At 43.6% G+C, this 25,650-nt stretch overlaps 1 protein-coding gene across 2 annotated transcripts in view; it reads right to left on the bottom strand.

The window, feature by feature from the left end:
- The window catches only part of MAF (MAF bZIP transcription factor), a 184,507-nt gene that overhangs the window by 103,007 nt on the left and 55,850 nt on the right, over positions 1-25,650 (bottom strand). Inside the window, exon 3 of one of the 2 annotated variants that reach the window (XM_069026706.1) lies at positions 18,970-19,767. The exons of the other annotated variant lie outside the window; for it this stretch is intronic. The gene's annotated coding sequence lies outside the window, so the exon portion shown is untranslated. Of the gene's footprint in view, positions 1-18,969; positions 19,768-25,650 lie in introns of those variants that run through there. 2 annotated transcript variants of the gene reach the window in all.

The raw sequence follows: 25,650 nt of genomic DNA, 5'->3' as shown, positions 1-25,650 counted from the left end.
TGAACAATTTTTAGGAGTTAAAAAGTGGTTAAAGAGAAACTGATATAAAGCAAAGATCTTTGAGCATCTATGAGAAGAGATAGGTAGAAACCAAGACATATTTGCAATAGACATCAGCCAATACAGATGCTCAAGAAATCTGGTGCACACACACACACACACACACACACACACTCTCTCTCTCTCTCAAACTCACTGCCACCAGCCGAAAGTCTGGCCCCAAATCTGCCGAATGTGATTTTTTAAATTTTTTTTTCAATCAGAGGCAGGATTTTAGAGATGTTAACAGGAATGAGATCACCCAACATCTGGAGAAATATGAACTGATAAAAACATATCTGCCCAGCTCCATAAAGGGTAAATCTTGTCTGACAAATCTGGCAGACTTTGTTTTAGGAGCTAACGTGGAAAACATGCAGGATCGAAGCAGTGGAGCTAATCCACATAGATTTCAGAAAAGTCATTTAAACGCAGCCCAGGATGGTAGACTAATACGTAAGGTTAGCAAGTATGGCATAAAAACCATTGTCCTTGAAAGACTAAGGAAATGGTTAGGTGATTAAGGGCAGGCTGTAATGGTAAAACTTTATGGGTCAGAGAGGAGGACGGTGATGTGGTGAAGACAGCTATATTTGAGGTTATTATGATGACAGTTCAAGGCATCAGATGGAGACATACTTTTTACTCCGTAGAAAAACTGTTCTGAGGAAAGTGCTACTCTGGGCAGTTCTAATCCAAAAATCACACTGAAACCAAGACCAGTTCATCTTCTGGGGGGCAGCCTTTGTGGAACATCAAATCTTCCTGGGTCAGCAAAGCATTCAGTGTACAGGAATGAAATCAGGCCCAATGAGCCCAATAAATGAGGAAAAAGGACCCCACCCCAGGCCAGGCTAAGGTCAGGTTGTCCAGAGGGATTTATATTACAGCAAAAGAGTTTGCTGAGCTAAAAGATCACAGAACAGGAAAAGAACTTAAGGCAAACCTTGAATGGGACTGTCAGCCCTTGGCATCCTGGGGTGCTCCCAGATTATATTCCTACCTTATCTCAGCATTTGTGCAGTTTGGTCCTGGTTCTCCAGGGTGCAACAGAGGAGAACTCCCAATAGCAGGAGGGAAGCAGAGGAAACCAGGAAGAACAGAATGTGGTCATTCAGAGATGTCACTGAGCAAGGGGTAGCACTTCAGAGGGCACTCAGACAGGCTTCAGCTGTGTGATTCAGCACCTTCATGCCACATTTACTAAAATGCAGAGCACCAGCTACCACAGTGTTGGAAGAAACCCTGTGCAAGCTGGGGACTGGGGTAAAGTCCCTCAGTATGTCCCCTATAAACTCTGAACCCTCTGAAAATGCCCATCCTGTGCTGAAGGCTCCTGTACCTGCACTAGCTCAAACTCCCCTCCCCAGCTAGAGCCCATGGTCCTGCTGTGCTACTCTGCCAGGTCCTCACCTCCTGCCAGCAGGAAATGCAAAGTCTCATACCTGGCAATTTAGCACAGTGACATGTCTCCCTGCTTTGCCTGTAATACCCATGGTCATAGCCCTCCCTCTGCCCCCAAATAAGGGCCCCAGGCAGTGGGAACTCCCAAAGGTGCTCAATCCCTCATGAAACAGGATCCAGCTCCCCACCCTCTGTGAATTTCAGCACCAGTTCAGGAGCTTTAAAAAGTTATTGAGTCCCTGAGCACAGGGCTGGGATTTTGCTGCCCACTCAGCAAGTCTGGCATTTCTAAAATAACTTATTTCTACCTGAACTTCACATGACTTACCTGCATCCTTTGAACCAGCAAAATCGAGTTGGGAATGCCACCAAAAGCCTGCCATAAAAAGTTCACCCACATTTGGCAACCCTTTCCTGTTGTGTCCTCTCCAGGTACAGGCAAAATGAGCCACTGCCTGGGGCATGACTGCTGAGGGGACTAGCACAGCCCTGGCCCCACCAGTCCATTTGTCCAGGGGGCCCGTTGGGGCCACCACACCCCACCTAGGGTCATCCTCCTGCCCCCCAGCCCCACAGCAAGGCACTGCCATCCCAACTCTTTAGGGGACAAGGACAGCAATGTCCCCTTTCAAGGGGTTTGTCTGTGCTCTCTGGGCACTTTGCACTGCAAGACTCACCAGGGGCACCAGCTCTCAGTGGCTGCAGACTTTGATGTGGGGCCAGGGGGTGCCCCTGCAGTGGGGAGGTGTTTTGGGGAGGTCTCTGCTCCCAGTGTCCCCTCCGAGCACAGCTGTTTGCTCTGCAGATAGTAATCGCAGATTGATTAATTGATTAATCACACCTGCTAATTACATCGAACAAATAGGCAAAATTAATATTTGATGTAGGTCTCTAAAGAGACTGTATGGATCAATTTTCCACAGATAAGACAGGAAAGCTCCAGCAGATAATACACAAACCCTCCTGACTACAGATGACTCTGTCACACTGGGGCCGATGGAGTGATGCCATCCCACCAAGAACTGCTCGTTCCTGGCACCTGATTATTCAGAGCCCTGACTGGAACATCATACTTGAGTCGTGTTTGCTAAGGCATGCTCACATGCACATGTTCAAAGCTGGCTTCAGTGGCACTTGGCTGCTGTTCTTCGGGAAACTGAACATCAAAAACACATCAAGATAATAAAAATAACAGATCAGCCGCATTTAATACATAAATCATTATTATAAGCACTGTTCTGCAACTTGAGCTGACTTCAAGTCAAGCTTCCATTAACATTTAGCAAAAATATTGGTGTTTTTCAAAGGGCTGTAAAAATCGTCTTGCAGAACTACTCTGATTGTGCACCCAAAGCCAGGGCAGCCTCACGTAGCAGGACAACCACAGGCTGAAGGCAGCACTTTCATCCTGTTTATGACCTTAAAAGGGGAAACTGCTCTCTTTTTGTTGTTCAGCTCTTTGCAAAAAGAGGCAAAGTTCAGCCCTCATTCACGTGCGTGCTGACCACAGGCACAGCAGTTCAACTGGAAGCATAACTCACATTTCCTGCGATGGGGGGGTCTTTTAGATGAAGGCAAGTTTGTTCCAGTGACCTTGTGAGGGCTGCTCCGGAACCCCTGTGACACTCACTGGGATCTGTCCACCCCAGAGCCACCTCCCACACTGGTGCTTCCATTGGTCCCGGATTCCTTGGGGTGAAAGTTGCTGCATAAATATACATTATTGTTATACACTTGTCATTGGGTTTCTGCAGTGATTTGATTGCTTTGAAAATGGATTTTAAAATGGATTTATTATTGTGACAGTGAATTTCTTTTGTCTTGGTTTAACGTCCATTATCTAGTATAAATAACAGACCTTCTGCAAATCTAATTCCAGGTTTTTGCTTCCTATACCTTTACTAATCTAGAAAATCTGGTTGTATTAAGAAACTACATCAGAACGGAGTTAAACCAGCATATCCTCATAAAGCTGCAATAGACATGAAATATAATGAGAAATCCTACTGCAAACAGACAGTGTTTTCAGTCTTGAATCTTTATTTATTAAACCTACTTTAGGAAGTTCAATCAATCTACAAACATTTTGGGGCCTGATGTTGTAGCCTTATAAAGTAATCTTCAGAGAACAAAGAACACCTTGTGGTTTTGTAGCAAATATTTCCTGATCTTAAAAGAGGGGGTGTTTGATGCATAAAATCTGCCATTATTTTCAGGAGTGGTAACAGTACGGCACCAGCCAGCAGATGCATGAAGGAAGAGTGAAATTGAGTGGTGGTCAAACCAGATTTTGGCTCAGGCAACGATTTCCCAGGACCCTCTGAAAACTGGACCTCACCTTCTGGAAGATGAAATCAGTGTATCTAAGGCTCTCACAGTCCTGTGACTGAAGTGTCTGAATTTCAAGACTCTCTGACTCCTCAGAATGCCTCTGAGGCAGGCAGAGCCACTGGTGCTGTGCACTAACACAGCCCTGAGCCCAGGCTCATAAGAGGATGGAGGTGCCCACTGTGGGAACAGGGTGGAATAAAGGTGCCTGACTTCAAAATTGAAATCCAGAAAACTTTTGTTCAGCTGCCAACAACTGTGAATCATCTACTGTCCAGACACATTTCCCATTTCCTCTGAGTGTCCTGGGTGCCTCCGTCCGGCTGCATTACAGATCAGCAGCTCCGTGCCAGGAGCAAAGGGCTCAGCAGGGAGTGGGGCTGCTGACTCAGTCCTGTCTCCAAACTGGGACCAGTTTTACCTGACCAGACCCTGTTGGGAAGACCTAACTGCACTTCTGTAGAACATTTGTTTCGGTGCAGGATTCTTGGGTTGCACTGTGTGCTCTGGCCTGCCCTGGATTTGACAGGAGTCCCCAGATCTGTCCAGAGCTCTGCTCGATGCCTCCTCATCAATGTACAAATCAGAACCTGTGACATTAAAATATCTCAAACTGCTTTTTCTCAGGGGAAGTTTACAGGTGGTTTCTCACCTAATGAATCAATTCACAAACTCTTATTATCACCTGAACCACTACTGTGCCCAAGGATCAAATGCCACTTGGTCCCCTCTCAGAGTAGATATGGACAATCCCACTGGAAGAAACTCTGCTGGCTCTGCCTGCTGGGCACAAAGCCCACCAGACTCCAAGCAGCTCTGCTCAAAGCAGAACAAGCCAAATGAAAGGCCACACCTTAGGAAATAAAATCATACATAAATTCCCAGGGATCCCACTGAAAATCATCTTCAGATGGACGTGACTGACCCTTGGCCACACTCAGCACTTGAAGCTCAGGTCAAGCTAAGAAACTCTGCTCCTGCCCCTCTGGCTGCCCAGGCAGAGCAGAAAGGAGTAGGGCTAGTGTCTGCTGCAGCATCAGGGCAGTTTGTGTGCAAGGGTGCAATCACTTCATCCCAGGAATGCAAACTTCTTGTGGATAGGAAATTCCTGGAATTCATGCTCTTATGATGCAAGGAGGAATGTGCCTTTAAAAATCCTCACAGTCACTTTATTTTCATAGCCTGGCAAGGAGTTTTGTACATGAATCGGGAAGGGAAGCACAGCACACCTTTAAATGAATATGGATAATATTTTTCTATTACCCTGATGATTATCACCTAAATTGCCTTGTAAAATGTTTAACACTTTATCCTGGCAGTGTTTTGACACTGGAGAACTTTTTCCACCAGGGCCAAGTGAGGGATGACCTGGCAGCAGAGCAGTTGGTCCCAGAGAATGGTGGATCACAGTGGAGCTGCTGGATCGCACCAATCCCAGACCTCGTCCCAGCGCTTGTGTGCAAGCTGAAGAATTTGACAGCAGGCCTAGAGCTTTATCAGAAGGTGGCTCACAGCTGGTGCTTCCTCCTGGCCCCATGGTATGATGTGTCCCCTCGTGGGACCCCCTCAGCTACCCATAACAACGGGTCCAAAGGCAGAAGCCACATCTTTGTACCAAGGTAAGTGAAAAGAACACCACAGCTGCTCAGCTGCACAGAGTCATGGCACATGGGATAGGGGTATTTTATTTATCATCAGGGCATCCTTTGCCAGTCAGCTCCTGTAAACCTTACAGTGACACAAGATTCTTACTGGCAGGCAAAATAGGTAGGTGTATACACAGTTCTCGGGGGAATAATGTGACTTCTTGTTCTTTTGACCAGCATTGTTTAACCAGGTCTGACAAATGTGTTTCTAAGGGAATGGAGTTCAGCTGGGTCGGGCAGAAGTGCTTGGCTGAGCAGGCACCTGTACCGTGCACTGGCTGGGTGTACATCCCTGCCTGCAGATGCTGCTGCCTCCCAGGATTTCCTACAAAGTGTCTAAAAGTCACCAATTAGGGTTAGGGTTAAATGACATTTTGCTCATCTGAGCTTTCTTTCTGTAAGTGGCACAGACAGCAAGAAAGAGAGAGAAAACCTGAATAATTGAAAGGGGAGGATGGAGAAAGATATTTTTTTTTAAAAAAAGATCAGTTCTCAGTTGGCAAGAGGAATACCTACCAAGAATGTGTGGAGGTAATACTGAGCTGCTATTATACCACTGCATCCCCCTGAGGAAAAAGTTATCTCTCAATAGATCTGAAAGGAGGTTTTAAGTGAATCAGTAAATGAACCAGTCTGGGGACGTGAACAAAATATGTGTGTTTTCCAGTCTCTGAATATAAACAAACAAAGCATAAATATTCAGAAATTACTCCAGTTAGTCCTCTCAAAAACTCTTTGAGCAATGAGATAAATAATAAGGGTGTTTGCAGTTCAGAGCAGATGATCTCCATGGGGGAAAAGGCAAGAGAGGAAGGAGCTGTACTCCTCCTGTCCCAATCTTTGGTGATTTACTCACCCATCACAGCAGCCCGGCACAGAGCGGTGTCCACACCACATAAAGCTCAGTGCTAACATACGACACACATAATGGACCTGCTTGGAAGTCTTCACTTGAGGATTTATGAAGAACAATCTAATTATTCAACTCAGTGCTGCTCACTACCATTATTGCTCCTATTTAAAGCCTCCATGGAACAGGCCGTTTGTCTCAGGGGACAGACCTTGTCATAGCGGTTTTCATTGATAGAAATACACTCCTCAGTTTTGATAGCAACCCAGCTAATCCTGGAGAGACTTGGTAAACATATCTCACACTTGATAGGCCCAAGGAATCAGGCCTTGACAGCCCCGATTTTCCAGGAACAGAAAAATGGGGTTGCTTTACTGATAAACTCTAATTAAAGATGAGCAAAAACCGACCCAAAGCCTCTGTTTGCTGCAACAACACAAGAGCTCTGTGCCTTCCTCCTGCCTATAATTGCTTCAGCATCCCGAAGGAGGGAGGGGGTCATCATCCCCCCCCTCAAACAGAAGTTGCACTGTTATTTATAACCCTGGGATATGTAACAGGCGAGAGGAGTCACCTTGGCTGAGCAAGTCTCTGCTGTAGCCTAACCTTGGGTGAGCAGCAGCAAGAAGAGCACTTGCTGTGGTGCCAGCGTGGCAGGAGGCAAAGGGAGGCACAGCCAGAATTCCCATTCAGATCCAACCACATGGCAAGACCTCGGCAGATTCCCTCATCTTTACTGGAAATAGTTTTTCTTTTTTTTAAAATTTGCCTGAATATTTACTGGTTCTATTTCTATGCAGAAGAATAAGGTAAACATCCTTTGCTCTTCCTCTCCTAGAAACAGTTAGTGAAGGTTTGCATTGTCTCTGTAAATTATTTAAAAGTAGTGGGGGTAACAAACATTTCCTAAAAAAGCATCTGGGGACAGCCACCAAATTCCTGTCACTGGATGCTGGTACCCAGTCAAACACTACCTGAAACCAAAGAGATGCTGAAGGATAAGAGTGTGTGGCTCTTATCACCAGCCAACCTTAAATGAGCAATTTTTCATCCCTTCACATGACGAACCAAATGCTGTCCTGAGTGCCCCCCCTGCTTTGCACGAGCTGAGCAATGCCAGCACATCCTCCAGGATTTAAGGTTGTGATATTCGGGGGCAGCCTCAGGGAACATCTGATCAGGTTTTTAAAGGTATTTAGATACCGAACTCCCATTGATTTTGAGACTGGCTACATGTGTGGAAACCTTGCTATTGCTTTGCTGTTTTATCTTTCTTTGCTCAAGGCAGTGCTAAGAATGATAGATGTGCCATAATTAAAAATATACATGGAAACCTCAACCCACATGTATTTGGTCTTCTCTATTTCTCTTCCACCTAGGAAGTCCAGACCTCTTGCATTAGTGTAAAAACTGGAGCATTTCTTTCCCTTGGAGAAATTAGCCATTTTTCTCCAACATTCACGCCGCTTTTTGCGGTTCCTGATCTGAACCTAATCCCTAATCTTTTGTCTTTTGAGTATAGGACCTGAAGCCCACTTTGCTGGGCCTTTCTCTGCAGCTTCATTTTTGCTTTTATCTCTCCCACTTTTTGAAGGCAAAATGAGAAAACCTGCTCACAGCCCAACACAAGCCTTGGCAGGCAGCTCAGAGGTGCCAGAACGGTTTACATGGCAGTGGAGGGCACACAGGTCCTCAAAACTTTATTTTTGAGGGTATAATCACAAAAGCAGTGACTTTTGGGGCACAGCTGGTGACTCCTGAACACAATGACTAAAACCATGGGCTTTTCCTGCAGACAGGACAGATGCTTGCAAGGGTTTTGACCTGCTTTGCTTTGCACATAATTCAAATCCCAAATGCTTTGGCTACTCATGGCCAGCATTCATGTGCTAAATGTTGCTGTGTACTCCCCCACACATGCTGTGGCCTAAAACAGAGCAGTTAAATCATAGCATAAAAGTAATAACCTGGATTCTAATTGTTGACTAGCACATGAATATTTTGAACTGGAGGAGGTTCTTTTTCATGTTGAATATGGTAAAGGGTACAGGAGCTTTCTTCCTCTAAGGGTTAGAAAGATTCAGTTTGATCAGAAACTTGTAGCCAAGGCTTGCTCAAAATCCCTGAGGAATGTTTTATAAGGGGTGAAATGGGCCTGATTCTGCTCTGCTATCATAGTGGCACCAGCATATACTTCAGTAATTTTTTATTTGCATCATTCTTACAGAAGGCTTGGGGCTGTGTTTCTGTGCTTCTGTGGTTTTACTTATTTGTGGAAAATGTGTGATGAGATCCAGAACCAGCCACCTGTTGGGCCTATTTCCATGCTAGAGCTGATACCCACAGCATTCAGTGCCTGAGGAGCAGTCAGCTGGGAGCCCCTGCAGAGAAGGGAGCAGAAAAGCTGTGATGGTTTTAATACAACACACTTGTGATGACATTTTTTGATTATCTAAAGATTAAGCACCAAGTCCAATTTCACTTGCAGTCAACAAGAACAAACTACCTCAAAAGGTAGAGGCAAAGATGGAGGCATCCTGGATGACTTGGATGCAGGAGATTGCTGATTTCTGAACAGGTCTCAAGCAGGGTGCCCAAGCTATGCTAGAAGCCACCCTGATCCTACTCATGCACAAATCACTGAAAGCTCGTGCAGTTGCTGAAATAACGTGACTTGGCTGTAAACATTGCATGCAGAAATCAGTGATTTCTTTTTAAACACACTGCATGGAAACGAGATGAATGCAAGCCAAAAACCCATGTGACTCCATGATAGATCACACTGTATCACAGCTAGGAAGAAAAGGCTCATTCCTGGCTGCAGCATGGATGCTTGCTGCTGAAGGTAGTAAAAGTCCAGCAAAAGTTATTTTACTAGCTTGTAAGTAACAGCTCTCCCAGCTCATAAATTACTTTCCTACAGGAATTTACTGTTCAGGCTAAGATGAACAACTCAAAAAGTAGCCTGATGATGCTGTCCAAATGAATTTCATTGCAGGATGAGGATTGTGGGACTTATGGTGTGGCTTTGTTCTGTACTCCCACGTTCCTCACAGGTTAAATCACCAAAGTAGCCAACTGGCCAGAGCCTGCTCCAGCCTGCTCTAGTGAACAAGGTGGTGTGGTGAAAATAATGGGAATTCTAGATCTCAAACACTCAATGGTTAAACACAGCAAAAGCTTAGGCTGCTCCCTGTGACACCATTTTCTCAGGGCTTTTCATGCTTTTTGATTGTGAAACAGCTTAGGTGGGACCAGAAAAGACATGAGCTGGCCAAGCTTGAACCTGGGAGATGGAGTGAGCAGCCCCAGCTCCTTCAAACCAAACTCCTGCATTAAATCCCCTTTTATTTATGAGGAGGGTACAGCAAACTCCAAACAGCCAGGAGTGCCTATTCTAACAATGCCTTGTGGTGCTTTTCCCTGTGCAGGTGGTTGGGAAGGAAGGAAGGAAGGAAGGAAGGAAGGAAGGAAGGAAGGAAGGAAGGAAGGAAGGAAGGAAGGAAGGAAGGAAGGAAGGAAGGAAGGAATAACCACTAATCCAGGTGAACCAACTTACTGCTGTCCTACCTATGAAAGCCAGCCTTGAAGGACATGTTGTACCAGGGACTAAGCATAAAAATGTTGACCTACTAGAAAAATCACCTGTTAGCAGTAGGTTACTTCCATCCCTGCCAAGGAACAAATTTGTCTCTTTCCTTTGCCTTCCCCACACACTTGTACACACAGAGAGACACTGACATTCTCTTACCCTTCAACCATCCCCACCCCAGCCACGGGTGGGTACCCTGGGCAGGCTGCTCTTTCACCTGCAGTGGTGGGGGTCTGGTGGAGCCTACAGCAGAGGATAAGACAAAACCTGCTGCACACAGATTTCAGTGGAAGAAAGTCTTTCCTACAGAGGATTTTGATAGTGAGACACAAATATGTGAAGCCTTCCCTTACCAAAAAAAAAAAAAAAAAAAAATTAGCTTCATTACATCCTCCAGCCTGCCTAAACCTTCTGGCACATTTATGAATATTGCTGTGCTAATGAGGTAAGGAGCAGCCGACGTCCAAATAAATTCCAGCAAGAAGTTCCAGTTTACTTTAAAGTCATTGACTCTCTTAGGAGGAGGTCAAGGCAAAGTTATTTGGTCGTGGTTTTTCTTTTGCTTCCTGTTTTAAGTTACCAAGTTCTTGTACTGTCAAGAAAACTGCTGACTTCTACCCCTCAGGTGTCTGTGCTAAAGTGGAAAATGAGCTGCTCTTTCTTTCCCCCTCCTCCTCTCTCTCTCTCTCTGTCTTCCTCCCTCTGTGTACGACTTTGGGGTTGTCTGAGGGACAGGTACACAGCAAACAGAACATCCTTAAGGGACAGAACATACAAATTTTACAGATTTTAAAATACAGCTGGGCAAGAAATTGGCCCTTTTAAGGCTCCCCTAAATACAACAAGCATGCAAGCACCCCAAATAGAACAGAAGCAGCTCTGGAGACAGACTTGAAGACCAGAGATGGACACTGGAGTCTGCAGACCGCACTCAGGTGGGAATTTCACTGTACAAGTTTTGATAGTGCTAAGATCTGACAAATTAGTTTGACTTATTGAGACTACAGCCATACCTGAGACTCAGAGGAAATTCGGGTTCACATTTCTACAAGTTTGAAAATGCGGATTACTTTTTTCTTGAGTCTTAAGCTTTTAAAGGACTGTGTAAGACTCCAAGGCCTCACGGAAAATTCAGTGCAGAATAACTCCTCTGAATAAGTTAAAGCCTCTCCTGACCTCACTACTAAAATATTTGAGACACTAAATGAAACAAGGCATAAGAGAAAAAAAAAGGTTCTGTGGACATGCTACAGCATCTCTTTATCTTCAGAGCCTGAAGAGGGTGGAGCACAATTAGCTCATCTGTGAGAAATTTGGGCAGGGGAGAAACTTCAAGAAGAATTAAATTCAGCTCCAGACCAGGATCCTGCTGTCCCATAGATGGCACCTTGGAAAGCAGCAGTTAAGCTGGGAACTCATTGCTGCAGGAGGCTGTGGTGGCCAGAGGAACAAGTGGGATCCAGAGGGGACTAAGGACACGTGGAGAATCGATGCCCTGGTGGTGATCAGATTCAAATCCCCAGGTGCAACCTCAGCACTGATGACTTCCTGAGCAAGGAGCACATAGCAAAGGGAACTGTCACACCTGCAATGCCCTGTTCTTCAAACTTTCTCCTATATTGAACATCAGAGGGAAAATATACAGAGCCACACAGATCTTGCATAAATCCATGTCTTAGCTGCACACAAGTCTGTCTCTTCAAGAAGTGACACTGCTCCTGCATGACTCACTCACCCTCTGCTAGGCTGGGACAAAGTTTTCAGCCTTGGTGTATGTACATGGCAACTCTTAGGAAGCATTCTCACCCCAAACTGGTTTTCTGAGGAATGGAAGCAGAAAAAGCTATTCCCAGGCAGCTGGATGTGAGAGTATTTCAATATCCGCTCATCCAAGCTTTAATCTCTAAATTGCAAAAACATTAACATTATTGATTGATCAGACATTAATCCAACAGGAAATTTAATTAAATTAAAATGTGTCACTGAGCAGTCCTCACACTGTCACGTATAAATCTTTGGAAATAAGTAGACAAAGACAGCAGCAATTGATACCATGTTCCCAGCTCAATTTATCCCCCACCATTTTATTTTCCCACTGATCCTGAGTGTGCTCACAGACTCACAGGGGGACAGCCTCATCTGCAGGGTGTCCATCTGATGCACTCCAGCACCAGATCCCTCCATGTCCACTGGATGGGGGTTATTTACAGCTGAATAGGCTCAAACCAGACAGCTCTGGGGAAACAACCTTCATTCAAGGCACTGTTACGGCACTGCCCTTAACTTAGCAGTGCTCCTCCTTGTAGCAGGTTTGTCCCCAAAGGCAGGAGGGTCCCAGAGAAAGTCTGAGAGGCCCCTTGTATTAAATCAGTTTATTCCTGGGGAAAGCATTTTGCAGCATCCAGCAGTGCCAGAGTCCCCACCAAAGCACAGACACGTGTGGGTAATAGCAAGGTGCTGAAATGGATGATTAAGAAACAACTCTGTACCACAACTTCTTCGGAGTACTATAAATCATTACAGCTGGCTGAATAACACAAAAAGAGATTAAGAAATATTTTCCCCAGTTCATTTCTGAACAGCAGTGGGTTTGGCTTGCTGTCACTTATGACAGGATGATATTTACTGTAATTTATTATTACTGTTGCTGCTCACTGCTATTCCAGCAGCCACTGGCTACTCATGAGAAAGTTTGAGAAGCCGGGGAGTTCATATGGCTTTTTTTTGCTAAAGTGTTTTTTTCTACCTGACAGGGTGTTGTTTTTTCCCCAACATCTGTTATTCTCCTTCCCAAGTGCCAGTGTCCTGAGGGGAAACCAAGGGGCCGCACACGACCTTGCTCACGTACTGGGGGACGGGGAAGAGCAGAAGGGAAGGAGTCAGCAAATGGTGCTGGGTGAGATGTCTTTGCTTTCAATGGAGCGTGGGGAGGGAAGGAAGGGAAATCCAGATCAGTATTTATAGACATAAAAATTCAGCACTAAGCATTTTGCAGTAAGAAGGAAAACAAATATTCGGTTACCCAGGTGAGTGGTATCCACCATGCTCACCACGGAGTGTGCAGACTCCTGTGGGCTCTCTGCCTTTCTGTTCATCCAGCACCAAGCTACATGTGAGTGGTGCTGCCTTCAGAAACCACTTGAATTATTTCAGGGTTTACGTCCTCTAATCTTACCAAATCCAAACTTCAATTACATTTCTTGAGAGCCGTCCTCAAAAAAATACTGAGGTAATACCAATTGGCTTGTGAATAGATGTGAAAATAGAGCTGTCTCAGCATGGAGTCCCACAGACAGGGCACAGATTTTTGCTGTCTCCACCTCCCACTTGCAGCACAAGTACAATTTTCATGCCTCTGTCAGAAGTGCCAACCTGGGGAAGTTGCAACGAGCAAGCAAGGAGAGGAGCAATGAATTAACTTGACAACAGGAATTGCTGCTGATAAATTTCTTAAGAATTTGATCCATAAAGGTTTATTTCTCTGTGGTCCATGTTAGGGGTGGCTGTTTTTGGGGTCTCCAGCAGCACGTGGTAGTGTGTGCTTCAGCTCAGATGCATATCTGCTTTGCAAAGGAAAATCCCCACTGCACAGAACAGACAAAGTGAGCTCAGCTGCATGGGGAAATGTATCTGGAACTGCATTTAGAGGCAGTGATTTATATATAAATTATAAAGTGTGTCAATTCCGGACACCCATTTATATGGAGTTTGTCAGATCCAGCTCTGGAACGTGTACTGCCTGCAGAAACCATCCGGAAGACCTAAGAGGCTGCTTTAAACCCCAGCGTGTGAAAGGCCCCAAACCAGGACTTAATGGATTAGTAAGGCTGAAAAGGACCATCACAGTCATCTGGTTTTGCTTCCTATGTAACACAGCTGAAGAACTTCACCCACTCATTTCAGCATCAAAGCCATAACTTCTGCTGAAGCTATTGCATAGCTTTAGAAAGACACTCACTCTTGATTTAGAGACTGAAAGCAATGCTCAATCCACTGCATTCCTAAGCCAAATGTTCCAGCCATTAACTACTCTTGCTATTAAAAAGGCACACTTTCAGGGCAATTTTATCTAGCACCAGCTTCATGCAGTCACATCCTGCTATGTCCTTCCTCGCTGTTTTAAAGAGTGGGTTACAGTCAGGTTTAAGTTGTGTGGACTGTCCTATGAAGCACTGCATATTTTCTCAGACAGTCTTGAAAATACATCACCTGAGAATATTTATGAATGCACAAATTAATTGAAAATATCATTTCCAAGAGAATAACCAGAATAAGCCCCTCTCTTCTGATGAAAAACTTCTGCACATTTTTATGTGTGTATCTGTGTTTTATTTTGCTTTTAATCTGATGACTCTGAGATGGTATGGACAAAGAGATACAGGTAAATATGTGTCACACACATCTCTCCCCCAGAACATTAGTAGAGGCATAATTCTGTGCATCAAAGCACAGTCTGTGTCACATCCAGCACAGACACTGAACAATGTCCCTTTAGAAAGGGCAGAGGGTGAGAGTAGCTTTATGACACTATTGATTTATTCTGTGCCTGCAGTTAAAAACTATACCCAGACAGACAATAAAAATAACTGCTCTAACCATATAACAGCTTCCTGCTACTAAAATGGATTTTACACTTAAAGGCATGGAGGGCTTTTCTTTTTTCCTTAAGTCTCAATTATGACTTTTTTTCTGAATAAATGGAAATGAGAAATTGTCAGAACTGGTTTAGTCCTGATGCTATGATTTTTTTTTCTGCTCTCCTCAGTGTTTAAAAAGGCTGGGATTATTTTCCCATTGCAAAGTTGTGTTGTAAGTGCACTAGTAGGCACAGTAACCTGGTATTAATCAGACCAGATAATTTGGTGCACAACTTCTACATGAAGAAATGGGCAATGAGAGTGGTAGTTTGGAATGGATGTGTCATAAAAAATAAAATTGATTATGGTCTTTGTGGTCAATTGGATGAGCTAGGATTGAGGTTGTGACCTTAGATTTGAATGTTAAAATAATATCTAGAGCAACAAGATCATCTCCTAGAAAACCTATTTTCACTCAAAGGACCCCATAGATTTGCACACTGAGATTTGGGCAAGCTGCAAGTGTTTTGCTACCCAACACTAGTGTCTTAAGCAGGTTTCTAACAGGCTTCTATGGTAATTATCCAGCTTCCATGATAATAGGGAAGGAGTCTTAAAAATGGAAGCCCTGGACTGTGTGGACATGAATGGACCAATGAAATGTTTTAAGACCATATAACCCTCCCCTGAGGTCTTTATCAACATCCCTGAAACTGCTGAAATAAATGGAGATGGCAGGGGAATGGCTCTGTGAGCTGGCACCAGAGGTAGCTGGAGAGATTCTGTCTCTCTGTACTTGTCCTGTTAGGACAGTTTTGGATAGAATTGCAGTGATTCAGACATGGGGAATTATTGACCTGAAACTTGGGCTTTTTTCAGATTTTTGTCAGCAGGGCTGGTTCTCTGCTCCAGTTCATCAGTTCACAAAGCAGCACCTATAGGCACAAAACGTGGACTGTGAGGCAACACAAGTGAAAGCCCAGAACAGCAGAGAAAATCCCAAACTATATGAAAGACAGTGTGAGACAGGATGAGGTGGTCAGGTAGAGCAAGGAGAGATGTGCACCACAGCCTGTTTCTCTGCAGAATGAAGATGAGCAGCCTGGGTGCATGAGGTCAGACAGTAAAAGGAAGAGAGCCCTGGGCTGGAAAAAAAATGGTCAGAAAAGGAGAAAAGGAAAAAAGGAAAGGAGGAGGAACCTACTATTCAAGTGTCATTCCTTTTCCATAGGTTTTATGATCTGGGAGATACTGCCTGAATGGCACATAATGTGAGATATTGTAATGTGATCTCCTCTCCCTGGAGATGCTCTCAGAAATTAGATTATTACATGGGCATGGCTTTTATAAAATTGAGCAAACATTATAATAAATGAACTCAAAGAGTGAGAAAATCAAGATTAGACTCTTCACATTTGGCTGGGGGATTTTTTTTCACTTATGCTCTGTGATAAAGCTTAGATACATTAATTAACTTGCTTTAAAATTGACTTATTGAATATGTTTGCAAGATACATTTGTGTTTTAATCTGTAAAACCTACAAATACAAATGTTTACACAGAAAATGACCCTGTGGAAATTGTATACTTCCATCCTGGACAGAGAAGACTTTTTCAGCCTTTTTTTCACATGTCCTTTTGGTGGTTCTGGCATTGGAAAATTCAGCTCTTGCAGTGGGGGTCATTGTGTGCTGAAACACTCATGGGACATGACACTGAAAACAGGGTTCTGGTTTCTCTGATTTTCATGTAATGGTCAACAGAAAATATCTAAGATGGAAGTAAAAATTTTCCTTTCAGTCGTGGGGTTCATTGTCAACCTTCATTGTATCTTCAACTCCTCTGGACAAGCCGGTATCTGGCCCTTAAGTGCTTACACACAGCTCCTCCCTCGCCCAGGATTGGTCACACAATTTCAAGAGTACAATTTCCTGATGAATCACTCCTCTCTGTTCCTTACACCTCGCTTTCATTTTTATTATATTTTGGAAGCATGATTGTTTTACAGCCTTCCATCATCAGCCTCTTCTGAGGGTTCCAAATGTTTAACCGGTTTTAAACCCACGTGGTTTTAGTGCTCAGCTCTCAGACCAGGGTGCTGTTTTCCCACACGGTGCTGTGGGACCCCTGTGCAAAGACATCACAGATGGCTCCCAAATCCCAACTGTATGGATGTCTGCTCTCCACCTCCCTCCATGCCTGCATGGCTCAAGAGCATCTCAGATAGGACCCAGCTTTAAATGGGGGTTCATGGCCCATTGCAGAAGGTTGCACCAGAGCTTTGTCAGCCTGTGGTGAAATCTTCACCCCTCTGGCTGGGATGCTTAACTGGGAGAAGAATTTCTCTCTGAAAGCCCCAACAGCTCTGCAGTGTTGGAAAAAATCTTTATGGGGGAGTGATCCCTTCTGGTGCTTTTCAAAGCCTGTTTTCAGAGTAGCAGATATATTGGTGGTGGGTTGCTAAGTACAGTAACTACTCTACAGGAGCCAGGCACAACAAACCAGCTCCTCAGGTTTGATGCTGTGTTTGAGCACAGCTCCATGAGTGTGAATGGCTCCAGACCTCAATAATTGTGACAAAACATAAATCCTGAGTAGGGAATTATTTAAGGTAGCTGTGGCACCTGAAGGTTTGTGCTGTGAAGATGCTCTGCAGGAGCCAGTCTCTCCCAGAAGTAATAAATAGAGTGACGAGTTTTATCAGGGAAGGGAACCATTCTTGATGTCTGCTGGTACAGGTCAAAACATCAAGCATGTCTTTGGTGACACAATAGATAATGAGTCATGGAATAATGAGGCCTAATCAAAGGGGGAAAGGCCACATCTTGCCTGGTGTGGCCCCACATTGTAGATTTACTACACTTATGCAATGTGAGCACGCCAAAAACTTGTGCCAGCACCAAATCCTAGAATTTGAATGGTTCTGGGATTTTATGCTACATCTAGGAGGTTGTTTCAACATAGCTTTCTGGAGGATGAAGCAAATGTATTCTGCCTCATCCATTCCCCCTAGAACATCAGTGAAAGAGAAGCAAGTATGCTGCAGATATCCTGCACTTCCAGCTGAAACTTTCATTTGGGAAAGAAACAGGCTAAACATAGAAAATAGGAGGTTAGGCTGAGTGATCTGAGTGGCTGTGACTGTTTGTAACTTAGCAGCTGGTCTTTGAGAAGTACTCTGTCCACTAGCTGGATGCCAATTGCCAAGAGATGCTATCAGTTGATTAAAACACAGCCTGCCAGCTTCCTGCTTGATAAAACTAAGTACAGTCTGATTGGGAATTCTCAAACCCATTACAGAATGGCTAGTCCATCACTTAAATCAGCGTACACCACTTCCCCATGAATCATCAGCATACTTAGGTAATATATTTGCAGCAGCTAAACCCTGACAAAAACCCTGACAGTTTGTCAAAAAGGTCCCTGAGTGCCGGATCCTGGGGGGTGGGAAGTGGCGGGACTGTGAGGGTTTCCTGTTGTTCCCTGCTCAGCTGGGTGAAGGTCATTTCCTCTCCTCTCTCACGCAGAAGAAGCTGAACCCTCAACCTTTGAAGGTGTGTCCATGAGCTCCCAGAAACAACAGCCAGCCCATGCAAGGAGCTCTCTCCTGCAGGGCCATGCTGACAAGGCAGGGTCACTCCCCAAAGAGGAGTGCTGGCCACTACATTTGCCTCCTTGCAGGTAAATAAGTTAATCCCAGCTGCAGAGAAAAAAAAACCATCATGAACTATCACAAATCAGTCTTACACTTTATTTCTTCTACATGCTGTAACACGGAAAAAAAAATAAAACAAAACCACTAAAAACCCAAACCCAGGGCTGCAAAGCCAGGCCAGCATTCCTGCAGAGGAAGGAAGGGGCATGCTGCCAACCCATTAAGGATAATCCACTAGCGGGTTGGAGTGTTTAAAAAGAGCCCTCTTTTGTTGGCTTTTTGGAGAGTTTTGTGTCTGCTGAGTTGGAGGTGGGTGTCCAACCCCAGATATACATCAGTGTTTGAACATCAGCTGCATTGTATCCTTGATCATCCCAATGTGATAGATGGAAGTGTTATCCAAGAAATTGTTGTGGGACACTCACTAGCTGAATAACAACACTGAAATACCAGAGGAACAAGTCAACCCCAGCAAAAACATAAAATCTTCATTCCTTAACAGAAATAAGATCTTAAGAGGGGAACAAACTGATGCAAAATCTAAAGAAAGTGAGTAAATGCAATAAAATTTGGAGGTCATGTATTACTTATCAGGTAAGAAGCAGATTGTAATAAAATAATGAAGCCAGAAAGATAAGTCCTAATCATAGGAATTCTCAGATAATGCCTTGATAGGTGGTGTAATCCTGCAACTCCACCACTTTCCATCCATGTTCTTTCATGTTCTCTCTCCATGTCCCTCCCTTGATTTTCCTTCCACTTTTTTCATTTTAATTGAACATTGTAAGATCTACTTGTGAAATGTATGAATAATACAACACTCCCTTGTAAAATGTCAATGCATTATCTGGTGTAAAGTCATGTAATGTAACTCCATCACTGGTCTCAATACATTTTATTTACAAGAAAATGCATAAGCAGGAGACAAATATCTATTGTTTGTGCAGTTTCAAAAACATAAACTATCACATAAGGGGGTTTTTGTGCTCCCCCTTAAACTGCTGGGAGTCAGGGAAATCTCTCCAGAAGTGAGACTGGTTTGGAATAGGTGAAGTAAAGCAGAGATTCACAGGCACAGTTTCCTCATTTAAATTAACACAAAGTGAGAGGACAAAGAGGCTCCAAAAATTCTGTCCTTGTGGTTCAAATTTGAATATATGTTTTTAAAGCTGGCCAAGCAACTGAAATTAAAGCTCATGTAATTAAGTTCCAGTAATTTGAGCAGAAAGTAGTCCTGGGAAAGTTAGCAGGCTGGAAACATTATGGCGAAGAAGATATATTGGATTTTTTTGTGCCATTCCTATCACCTCAGAAGTCCACAAAGAGGAAATTTAGGGTTAGTCAAGAGTTTTCAGTCTCTGGTGTGCAGACCCCAAAGGTCCAGGGACCAAACCACACAAGCAGATGGCTGGGTGGTGTGTTCCCACCTGAAGTTTTCAGTGACTCTTCAAGTTTTCTGTACAGGATCATGACACGGCCCCAAAGTCTCCATCCTCAGGGATGCTGCTGCCTTCTTCTCAAACTCACGTGGCTTTGCTCTCTGCTCCTTACACCCACCAGCAGTCCTGGCTTACCTCCTGCTGCTGCAGAAACTTTTGGCCTCCTCATGGTGCAGATTTATAAGCAGTGTGATCTCCTCTGCATCCAGGCATCACCACTCCGGATCTTCTGGGAGACTAAGGTTGGAAATTGGAAAAGGGATCACAAAAAGTGATAAAAGTAGAAGTAAAAAAGATCAGCAGCAAGGAGGAACAGCTACAGAAGACTGGGCAGTTACTAAACAAAAAGGATAATGAGCCAGGAGAAGTCTTGGTGGAAGAAAGAGGAGTAGTGGTTCAAGAGCTGCCAGTCACAAGCAAGAAGGGTGTCACATAAAGCAGTTGACCCTCTCCAAAGCACAAACTCCTCTCCAGACTGTTATGGGAGCTCTGGGAGGTTTGACATCCTTCCCGTTGCAAAGCAGGGTTACAGACACCCTGAAGGACTTTGTGGTGCTGTGCCTGCCCCTTGGATCAGAGCAGTGTGTCCCACCAAGCCCTGGCTTGCTTTTGGAGAGAACCCCCTGCTGGCTCTCCTCTGGAAGGAATATGTGTGCACTGAAGCTGTTCTGCAGCTGGACCAGTGCCCAACAAATGAAGACAGCCAGGACATTACTGCAAAACCATCCCAAACAGAGACACAAGTGTAGACAGAGCTGAAGCATAACCCAAGAGAAACAAGGCTACTGTCAGTTGCCTTAAATTCACTCAATATACCTGAGGGAAAACTGTAGGGGATTTAGAACATAGAAATGTTGAAAACTATAAGAATTTTTTTGTAACATGCTGCTATTTTAGGTCATATTGTACCTTCAACATTTGCACACGCTTCAGCTAACATCAGTGTGATCTGTACTTAACCAACAGTGAAACATGCAGGGTGCCCAGCGATGACTGAATTACTCAGGAGGAACTACAATTGATAAGACAATGATTTATGGGCCTATTGTTTTCTAGGTTCTTGTAAATAATCCTAATTGGTGTTAATCATCCACCCTCTGCTTTGTGTTATCACCAAGCAAAGAACACTTCCTAAAGAAGCTATTTAGGGGCATAATCCTTCTGAAAGGCAAGACAGCTATTGACTTCCACAGGACCTGCACTGAAGTTCTCAACCAGGGAAAACAACTGTGGAATATGAGCAAAACACATCGCACTGTCTTTCCATGCTTGCATTCAAAAGTTCCTTTCCAATAAACTCAGAGTGAGTTCAGTGTGTCCCAGTGATCCCTTCTACATGGCCTCCATGCAGGGACTCTCCAGCCTTTCTACCAGCTCAGAAATGCACCTCAAAGGACGTTCATTTGCTGGTGTTTATTTACTGCCAGTTTTCAGCTCCTGCCTGCATCCCCTTGCGATGGGCTGGCTGTGTCAAACCTGACAAAGGCTGCTTTGGAAGAGCAGACACCTGCACCAGGACCTGGTGTTTTTTCTGTCTCTGATTTTATTGTTATCCCTGAAAAAGTGCTTTGATCTTTTGCTGCTTCACCGTTTGTCATGCCATACCCTTGTCACGGGGGAGCCGTGGAACTCGAGACCCCCTTGCCTGCTGGTTTTAGGTGTAAGGTTTGGTGGGCTCAGTTTTAGCATACAGATGAGCTTGCTTGACCTTAACAGGTCTGCACTTTAAAAAACACTTAAATAGCATTCTAGAGGGTGCAGTCACATGCTGCTTGCTTACGGAAACTACAAGGAAACCAGACAGCTTTTCAATTTGTGTATCAAAGAGAAGGAGATTTACACATAAAAGGGTGAATTATTTTGATTTGTAGTTTTCAAGCCACTATACGTTCTCTGACATAAATGCTCCCTTGTCTCTGCTTTCTGATAGTTCATATCAGGTTCAGTGGCCTAGATTTTCAAAAGTGGCAATTTTGGAGGCCAGTATTCCTCAGTGCCAACTCAAGGTGCCTTAAAGAGACCAGATATTGTTAAGATACTGTGTATCTTTGGCAAATAGGGCCATTTTAGCATCTTCCAAACTTGGCACCCCAAAGTGACAGTGTGAAAAATCCTCAGGGGTGGGTTTGCCAGAGGAATAAAGCTTTTCCCCACAAAACCATTCCTTCTTCTGACACTGGTCCTCACAGCATCATACTCCCATCACCATTAAAGGTTCCTGCAGAGTCAACATCACTAGTCCTTTTTGACATTCTCAACCACCAAACATCCTACATAACCTATAAAAAGAGCTCATTTCCTCAGCTATTTCATCTTTTAAGTAGCTATCAGAGAAAAGCCTTCTAAGGCCTGAGGCTGTATAGCCAAAATCTTGCTATATGGTATTTGAGGGAGAGGAGGGGAGAAACCCTATCCCATTATCTGCATTATCCCGTTACCCTTGGATGTCTTCCATGTACTTGGAAGAGCAATGCCCCATTCTTGAGGCTTCACATTGCAGCCTCTGCCTTTTTGGCAGAAGAAGGGTGGATGTGGCTCCCTTCAAAGTCAATCAATGTCACATCTTTAATCAATCTAGAAGGTCACCACTGCACTTCCATCAAAAAAGAGTTGGGTACAAGTCTTGCTGAGTCTTGATTGCTTGTGGGGGACTCACGTTGCAGTGGGTGTTGGAAGAAGTCTTTTCTGGTCCTGACCTCAGCCCATCTTCTATTCCTAGGCTCTTTGTAAGAGTTTAAGATCAAATGAAGATTATACCCAGGACTCTGAGACAAAATGATGCAGGAGTATGTGTAGTGAAACCCCAAAATACACCAAAGTGACTTATCTTTGTGTTTCTTTATGGCTGTGAACACATGCAGCTTTGCTGTAAGGTTCAGAAAGCTTAGGGAGCTTTTGTGTGAAGGCAGGTCACATTTTGAGCAAGCTTACAATGATTTTGAGTTTCACATTACAATCATCTATGAAATGTCATTGTTCATCTGGGATGTCTGTGAGTGGTCACAAAACAGAAATCTATTGCATTTCAGGGAACTGTGACTAGGAGGGAGAATCATGGCAAGGTATGTGTCAAAAACACTCAAACTTGAAGGGAGGACCCCTTACACAAACACACCCATCAATACAAAACACTGAATCTGTTAAGCCAGAAAATTCTTCCCCCAAATTGGAGTAATTTCATTTCCATCCTGGCACAATTGGAGCGGGATCCAAAGCCCAGTAAAGTCAAGGGTAGAATTTCCATTGATTTCTGAGGAGCCTGGATTGGATCCTAGATCACATTGTCACACTGCAGCAAAACCCAGCCGTGTTGCAGTGTACCCACCTGCTCTCCAAAGTCACAGCTCTAGCCGTTCAAATCCATTGCAGGTACAATGTAGGTTATTCCAGCATTTACTTGGTGCAATGCTAAATAAATACTGTTTTATCAAAATCAGCAATACTGCTTCTCATTAGTAAATTAGGCCAACTAATGTACACTTTTTATTAGGACATTTTGCCTCCTTAAATCAAAACCAAGTGTCAAAATCCCTATTCTATCAATCAGACCGGTGCCCTCCTGCACCGGCTGTGAACTAGGACTGGCTAAAGACATATGGAAAAAGTGAGTGAAGACCTTAACATGTTTTTTAATGAGGAACTTGGGCTTCTTTTACAATAATTCAACAAAATCTGTCTAGGTGAGGGATCAGCAGCTTTTATGTACACAAGAAAGAAAGAACGGAAGAAGGAAAGCAAAAAAGGAAGACAGGCAAGAAGGGATGAAGGAAGAAAGGAGGGTATGAAGACCCTCTGCTTCATTTATTAATACTTCATATTGACAAGTCACAAAAACACAAAACCACAAAAACCTTCTTTAACCTTTATCTGTTCTCAACAAAATCACCCACCTACAAATTAAAATCCCATCCAGACATTGCTGAAAATACCTTCTTAGGCAGTTCTGTAATGTAAATTTTTGTGCACACTAAGAAATTATTTTTAAAATAAGACACAGAGATTTTTTCCTTCTGTGCAAATCAAACCAGAAGTCTGTATCTGAGAGGAATTTCTGGGAAGAACAAATAATCCTCCATAGCCAGTACTAGAGTAGGTGCCCTAAACAAACCTACAGAAGGAGCATAATGAGGCAATGATTTATTGCGTGCTATGCAAGTCTCACTGCTGTGAGCGTGTTGTAAGAACCAGCATAAGGGAGAGGCAGTAATCATCCAGCCTCCTCCTCCTCGTGTGTTTCTGGATATTACCTGCTCAGGATATGAGTGTGACACCGAGACAGGGCTGCAGCCTCCCCGAGCTGCAGGATTGGCAAATGATCTTTTTGCTGCAAAATTTTGTCTCATATTTAAGGCACCGTCTCCCACTGACTAAAAAATAAATTTAAAAATCTGCATATGGTTATTCTGAAACTTCACACAAATATAAAATATCATCCGTGTTGGATGCATTATGGCTATGTGTGTACCAAATACAGCTTTCAAGTTGTGTTTATTTACAACAAGAGTGTTGCCATCAGCAGGTGGAATCCTGGATCTTTCAGAATGAAGGGTAAAACTTCCTTTGGCTGCAAAACGGGCAGCATTTCACCTTTGCATTAGGGATTAAATACAGACAAGGAATTCTGCCCACAGAAATATTTGTAAGAAAATCTTGGTCCTGAAGAATTACAATCAATTAAATGAGGAGCAGAAATATGCAATGTAAACAGCATTGCACGGATCAATACAAATCAACATGAGCCTGACCCTATGTGTGTTGTATTTGCAACTTGCTGGGCTTTTTTTTAAATTTAAAATTCATTTGTGTTCTTATAATGACTGGTGGGTTGCTTGCACTTCTGCCCATATTCCTCTTAATTTCTCCAATTTAAGATACAAAAAATCCCCAAAACTTAGTCATCAAATGTGTTTGGTGAGTTATTTATCATAAATAAACATGGAAAAATTACCTGCAGACTACTTGTGCTCAACTTCCCCCTTACCTCCCCCCCGCCCCAAAAGGCTAAATCAGTGAAATAAATTAATTGCTATGAATTATTCAGCTCTACCTGTGGCAATGAAAAATAGCAAGAGCATTAGGATTCTTCTTTGTGTACTAAGCCTCTAATTTATAGAGAATGCATATTAATAAAACACAGGATATTCATCAATATTCAAGTCACTGGCTGCCTGACTATTTAATGTAAAATTACCAGCCAGCTCAAAACTCTTACTAGTTAATCATGCAATCTAAGCCATTCTGATATTGATGGTTAACATTAATTGCCCAACTGCCATTTATAAAAACCTCTCCTACATCTTCCCTTTGCCTGGAAGAGAACCTTTGACACATTTAAGTTTTCAGACAAGCTGGAGTAGGTCAGCTCATCCAGCCTGTTCTCCAGCCCAAAATGTCTGTTTGCTTGGTTCTCATGAAAGGGACGCTGTCTCCTGTTGTGGTTTTGCTTTTGAACATGAACAGTAAAAACTGTCCTTCATTATAAGGATCTTTGATACGTTTCCCTCCTTCTGCAGATGTTCTGCAGGTGGAGAGAAGAAGGAGCTGGTTTTTGTTCCCTGCACAGATTGTGTTGTCCTTTACAGTGGAAACAAAGGTGTTCAGATCTGGAAGGCCAAAACAGTCTCACCCGCCAGCCATGTACTCCATAAAAAGCCACCAAGAGCAGATTCCCTCCCCCAAACCTGACTTCACACTCCAAAGGGGATGGCTGGCAAAGAGCAGTGACACCTTCAGACATTGCCAACTTGTGCTGCATGACCTGCTCTGCACAAATCAAGGTGCAACAAAAGAATTGGGGGAAAATTCTCATGTGATAAAACTTAGTCAAAGTTTAGGCTCAAACTCCCAAATGTATCATACCAGTAAGAAGTGCTGATGAAGGGGATGGCAGAGACATCTTCCTAAAGCAGTGCACCTGAGCCGCTCTTGGTACTTATCATCTGATTTTTTTTTAAATTCTTCTTTTTTGGTTTTATTAACCTAATCAAATTAAAATTTAAAGAAAAAAGTCAGAAAAAACCCAACCCTACAAGCAAATAGAAACCTTTCAGTTATTCTAGCCAAAAAGTTAGGAACCTGGAAGTTAACTGCAAATCAGCAAATCTGCAAAGAACTCACTGT

The sequence above is a fragment of the Aphelocoma coerulescens genome, chromosome 11 (assembly GCF_041296385.1).
Source record: "Aphelocoma coerulescens isolate FSJ_1873_10779 chromosome 11, UR_Acoe_1.0, whole genome shotgun sequence".
Classification (NCBI taxonomy): Eukaryota; Metazoa; Chordata; class Aves; order Passeriformes; family Corvidae; genus Aphelocoma; species Aphelocoma coerulescens.
This window is presented reverse-complemented; position numbering and strand designations above follow the sequence as displayed.